A 6000-nucleotide genomic window follows, 5' to 3' on the forward strand; every position below is an offset into this window, starting at 1 on the left:
CCGGTCCCCAGTCTCCCGGTCCCCTGTCTCCCGGCCGGTCTTCCGGTCCCCAGTCCTCCGTCCAGTGTTACCCCTTCCCCGGTCCCCAGCCCCCATCTCCCTGTCCCTCTGTCTCCCGGCACCCATCCCCGTCTCCCGGTCCCCGTCTCCCCGTCCCCGTCTCCCGGTCCCCTCATCCCTGGACCCCCAACCCCGGTCCCTGGTCCCCAGTCCCCAGTCCCCAGTTCGCCCTGGCCCCGTCTACCGATCCCCAGTTCTCCGTTCGCCCGTCTTCGGTCCTCCCGTCCCCAGTCTCCCGTCTCCCGGTGTCCCATCTCCCGGTCACCCGTCCCCGTCCCCCTCCGGTCCCCCGTCCCCGGCCCGTCTCCCGGTCCCCTCATCCCCAGTCCCCCAACCCCGGTCCCCGGTCCCCGTCCCCAGTCCCCAGGCCCCCATCTCCCGGTCCACTGGTACCCCGTCCCCCAGTCCATTCATGCCCTGGTCACCCGTCCGGTCCCCATCCCCGGTCCCCCAACCTCCGGTCCCCGGTCCAGGTCCCCTGGTCCCCCATCCGCCGTTCCCCGGTCCCCCGTCTCCGTTGCCCGGTCCCCGTCCCCAGTCCCCCGTCCCCCGTCCACCCTCAGTCCCCCTGTCCCTGTCTCCCGCCCCCCCGTCCGCCCCCAGGTCCCCATCTCCCGGTCCCCCGTCTCCACGGTCCCCCGTTCCCCGGTCCCCCCTCCCCATGTCCCTCGTCCCCAGTACCCTCGTGCTCCTGTCCCTCCATCCACCGGTCTCCTGGTCCCTCCGTCCGTCCGCCAGTCCCACCGTCCTCTCATTCCCCAATCCCCAGTCCCCAGTCTCCCTGTCCCCCAATTCCCGGTCTCCCTTTCCCTGGTACCGTGTCCCCCATCTCCCGGTCCCCCGTCCCCTGGTCCACTGTCTCCCAGTACCCAGTCCCCTGTCCCCCGGTCCCCGGTCCCCTTGTCCCCATCCCCAGTCCCCCGTCCCCCGGCCCTCTCGTACTCCCGTCCCCCATCTTCCGGTCACCTTCCCCCGTCCCCATGCCCCGTCTCCCAGACCCCCGTCCCCAGTTCTCCCAGTTCCAACAGTCTCCCTGTCCCCCTGCCCCCCTTCCCCATCTCCTGGTACCCCGTCCCCAGTACCCCCCTAGTTCCTACAGTCCCACCATTCTCCCTGTCCCCCCCACCCGTCTCCCGGTCCCCTGTCCCCGGTCCTCCCGTCCCCGGTCCCCTGTCCCCCCGTTCTGTCTGTCGGTCCCTGTCCTGCAGGGACTCTGGTCCCTCTGCCGCACAAGAGCAGGATTTGGCGAGGCCAGAAGGAACACCAACAGAGCCACGGATAGGGGCTCGCCCATGTCTCACGGGCAGCTGGCTTGGAGACACGGCAAGCGCCGCCCGATCCCCAACCTGCCGGCCGATTCTCTGCCAACCAACAGACCCACCAAGCCGGCCCACTGCAGTCCGCCCTCTGCAATTTGCAGTCCACCATCCGCGCTTCCTAGCTTGGCCACGCAGCTCTGCCAGTGGCCAATGGCCAACTGGCAACAGCTGATGGCCAGCGGTAACAGCTGATGTCCGTGCAGCCCCACGCAGCACCCCTCCACGCGAGGCCCAGAGCCTGGAAAGTGCTCTCTGCAAGTCTGTCCCCACAGTCCCCGTCTGTCTCTCTCCGCCTACCTCTTGCTCCGTCTCTGGCCTTCTCTCATCCTCTCTCTCAACACCCTGGGTCAGGAGAGGTGATGTGTAGCCAGCAGTGACCAGTGATCAGGCGGGACGCCGGTCGCTGATGAGGGGCGAGGGCCCAGACAGAAGGCTGTGTGACGAAGGGTGGCGGCAGTCTGGAGGTGCTGCCCCCTGGTCGCGGGTGGCTCTCCCTGGCTTTGGGCCAGTGGGTGGGGCCGGCCAGGGCCAGGGCCTGGGTTGCACGTCCCTAGGGTGGAGGGGACTGAGACCCCCTCGGTGGCCCTGAGTGGTGGGGACAGCACAGCAAAGGGGTGTGCGGTTGTGGGGCGGGGGATGAAGGGGTTGGGGTAGGGGCGTGTCCATTCGGGCGTGGGGTCCCAGGATGCCAGGGCGCCCAGACATATGTCACAGTCAGGGAAGTGACAGAGGCCTGTGGAGCCACTGGGGGCGCGAAGGGCCTCGCTGCGGGCCAGGGTAGCCCGTCGCCCACACCAGCGGCGACGAGGCGGGGGGCGGCAGGCACTCGGGCAGACATGCTCGCCACCCGGCGGCCCAGCAGCATGGCGCGTGCGCTCAGGAGGCAAGTCGGGAGCAGGCTCTTGGAGTGCGGGGCGGGTCCCAGTGCCTAAGGCCATACCACCCTGAGCGCAGCAGATCTCGTCTGATCTCGGAAGCACAGGGTCTGTCCTGGTTAGTACTTGGATGGGAGACCGCCTGGGAATACCTGTTGGCTTTGCTAGCGTCTCCTTTTGCATCGCCGCTCGGCGTGGCTCCCTCGAACCCCTGCCGCCCCTTGCCCTCTGCAGCCTCCCAGCCAGCCGCAGGTCCCCTGACCAGCAGAGGGTCAGCCGCCCGGCACTACAAGCTGGCAGCCCGGCCGCACACCAGGCCCGTGGGCCAGGGCTCCCCCACACCCTCCTCTCAGTCCTCTTCGGTCCCGCAGGCCGTCATCGCGAATCCTTCGCCGGCGTCGCCGCCACCGCCGCCTGCGCCAAAGCCACCGCCACCACCGGGCTCCCCACCCCCCACCCCCGCCAGCGCTGCCCTCGCCCCGCCCTGTCCCCCGCCGCCACCGCCAAACTCCCTCAAACTCCCTCCTGTGCTCTCCCCACCTCGGCCGCCAGCACCGCGCTCCCCATCTCCGCCACCAGTGCTGCCCTCTCCCCCACCCCCCCCGCCGCCGCCATATCCGTACTCCCTCAATTCCCTCCTCCGCTCTCCCGCCTCCAGCACCGCCATCTCCCCCGCCCCAGACCCAGCCACCATCGCCATACTCCCTCAGTCTCCCGCCTCTGCTCTCCCGGCCTCCGCCGCCAGCACCGCCCTCACGCCCTCCCCGCCCCGCTGCCGCCATTGCCGCACTCCCTCAATTCCCTCCTCTGCTCTCCCCGCCTCCAGCACCGCCATCTTCCCGCCCCCCCCAGCCCCCGCCACCAATGCCATACTCCTCAGTCTCCCGCCTCTGCTCTCCCGGCCTCCGCCGCCAGCACCGCCCTCACGCCCTCCCCAGCCCCCGCCGCCACCGCCGCCGCCATCGGCCCCGTGTCCCAGCGCCCACCGTCAAAGCCCCATTGTCGCCGCCGCCATCGCCGCCCTGGCGCCATCCACGCAGTTGCCATCGCCTACCTCCCCTCCCCTGCCTCCCGCCGCCACCGCCGCCGCAGCCGCCCCCCGCCGCCCCGCGGGTCCTCCCAACTCCCAGGCAGGGTTGCCTGCTGGTGCAGGCCTCCACCAGCAGGGCTGCGGTTGAGGTAAACCTGGTGGCGGTAGGGGCGGGGTTGTGGGTCTGGGTGCGGAGTCCCAGGATGCCAGAGTTCCACGACTTCTGGCACCATCAGAAGTGGCAGTGTCCCATGGAGCCTCGGGTGGCGCGAAGGGCCTCGCTGTCGGCCAGGGTAGCCCGCCGCCCACGCCAGGGGCATTGGAAGGCGGGCGGACTGGGGGGCGGTGCTGGCAGCCGGCCCGCAGGTCGATGCTCGCCACGGGCGGCTCATCTGCATGGCGGGCGCTCACGACAGGCCGGGAGCAGGCTCTTGGGCGCGGGAGCCGGGTCCCAGCGTCTACCGCCATACCACCCTGAATGCGCCCGATCTCCTCTGATCTCGGGAGCTAAGCAGGGAGGGGCCTGGTTAGTACTTGGATGGGAGACCGCCTGGGAATACCTGTAGGGTTTTGCTCGCCTCTCCTTTGGCGCCGCCGCCCCGGCGTGGCTCCCTCCGAACCCCTGCCGCCCCTTGCCCTCTGCCTGCAGCCGCCCAGCCAGCCGAAGGTCCCCCTGGCCAGAGGAGGGACAGCCGCCCAGCACTACAAGCTCGCATCCCCGGCCGCACACCAGGCCTGTCGGCCAGGGCTCCCCCCCCCTCCCTCTTCTTAGTGCTCTTCGCCGAGGCAGGCCGTCAGCCTGCAGCAGTCAGCCGCGTCTGGGTCGCCGCCGCCGCCACCGCCATCGCAGGGCTCCCTCTCGCTCCCGACCCTGCCGCCCCCCCACGCCCAAGCCCAGGGCTGCCTGCGGCGCAGGCTTCCACCAGGCTCTCTCCATCCCAGGACGTGCGGTCCTTTGCACCTCGGCAGCAGGGGCCCATCCCTGCGCCTGCCCCTGGGCCACAGGATCGGCGTGTCCTCGGGCAACAGGACGCCCACCGCCCCGCCCACCAGGTCTTCTGTCTCCGCGGGCAGGCACCTCTCCCCACCCCGCGTCCCCTCCCGTCTCCCACAAGAGCCAGAGCCCTCCCTTCCCGCCGGCCACGGTGTCCCCGACACAAAGGGCACAAGAAGGCGGGACAAACCGGGGGAGGGGGGGAGCAGCACCCCAACACACCACGCGCCATCGACTCCAGGGGAGACCGCCACAAGGGAAGAGCAGGCACGCAGGCACACAATCCTCACAACCAGGGTGCCTGGGGGCTGCCACTCTCCTCCCGCGGGCGGGTCCCTGGGCGGGGCTCAGAGCCCACTCCGGAGACCCTGGCGGCCCGCCCGGGGCTTCAATGGTGACTGCCAACGCCAGGGCAATGCCTCCTTGGAGCCCAGCCCAGGCACGACCACACTCCGGTGGAAGCCACCACTTCAACACAGCCTCAGTGCGTCTGTCCCAGTCCGTGTGCCCGAATGTGCGTCCCTCCCCTCCCCACCCCATGTCTGTCTGGCTCTGTGACGTGCCTGTTGGGTTCTGGCTCTGGCTCAGGAGCTCTCTCCCGCGTGCCAGCCCCTCTTTCTCTGTCTCTGTCCATGTCTCTCTGTATGTCTAGACACATACATGTACATATACGTGTATATTTCCATCTCGCTCCCTCTTACTCCTCCTCCCGTTCTGTCTGTCTGTCCCTGTCCTGCGGGGACTCTAGTCCCTCTGCCCGCACAAGAACGCAGGATTTGGCGAGGCCAAGAAGGGACACCCACAGAGCCACGGATAGGGGGCTCATAGCACCATGTCTCACGGGCGGCTGGCTTGGAGACACGGCAAGCCGGAGCCGCCCGATCCCCCACCTGCTGGCCGATTCTCTGCCAACCAACAGACCCACCAAGCCGGCCCACTGCAGTCCGCGCCCCTCTGCAATTTGCAGTCCACCATCCGCGCTTCCTAGCTTGGCCACCGCAGCTCTGCCGGTGTCCAATGGCCAACTGGCAACAGCTGAAGGCCAAGCGGTAACAGCTGATGTCAGTGCAGCCCCACGCAGTACCCCGCCCCGTCTCCCCGTCACCCCTGTCTCCGTTCCCCGGTTCCCCGTCTTCCTGTCCCCGTCTCCCGTCCCCCCGTTCCACCATCCCCCTATTCCGGTCCCCCGTCCCCTGTTCCCCCGTCCCCTGATCCCCTGTTCCCCACCCCATCCACCCTCTCCCAGTCCACCCGTCCCCCGTGCCCCCCCCCAGTGCCCCATCCCCGTCCCCGCTCCCCGTCCCCCAGTCCCCCGCCCCTGGTCCACCGTCCCCATTCCCTCGTCTCCCGGTCCCCCCCTCCCGGGTCCCCGACCCCGTTCCCCGTCTCCCGGTCCTCCGTCTCGCGTCCACCTGTCCCCAGTCCCCCAGTCCCACGTCTCCCCATCCCCCGTCCCTCCTTCGCCTGGTCCCCCGTCCCCCTACCCCGGTCTCCCGTTCCCGGTCCCCGTCTCCTGGTCCCCAGTCCCCAGTTCCCCAGCGCCCAGCGCCCTTCTACCAGTCCCCCGGTCGCCCGTCTCCCGGTCCCCAGTCTCCCGGTCCCCTGTCTCCCGGTCGCCGGTCTTCCGGTCCCCAGTCCTCCGTCCAGTGTTACCCCTTCCCCGGTCCCCGGTCCCCCATCTCCCTGTCCCTCTGTCTCCCGGTCCGCACCCATCCCCGTCTC

General features: G+C 69.9%; 1 pseudogene; it reads left to right on the forward strand.

Moving 5' to 3' along the window:
• Positions 1–3740: 3740 nt before the first annotated feature.
• LOC141569863 (5S ribosomal RNA) lies at positions 3741–3859 on the forward strand (annotated as a pseudogene).
• The last annotated feature ends 2141 nt before the right edge of the window (positions 3860–6000 follow it).

The sequence above is a fragment of the Rhinolophus sinicus genome, unplaced genomic scaffold (genome assembly GCF_036562045.2).
Source record: "Rhinolophus sinicus isolate RSC01 unplaced genomic scaffold, ASM3656204v1 Contig26, whole genome shotgun sequence".
Classification (NCBI taxonomy): Eukaryota; Metazoa; Chordata; class Mammalia; order Chiroptera; family Rhinolophidae; genus Rhinolophus; species Rhinolophus sinicus.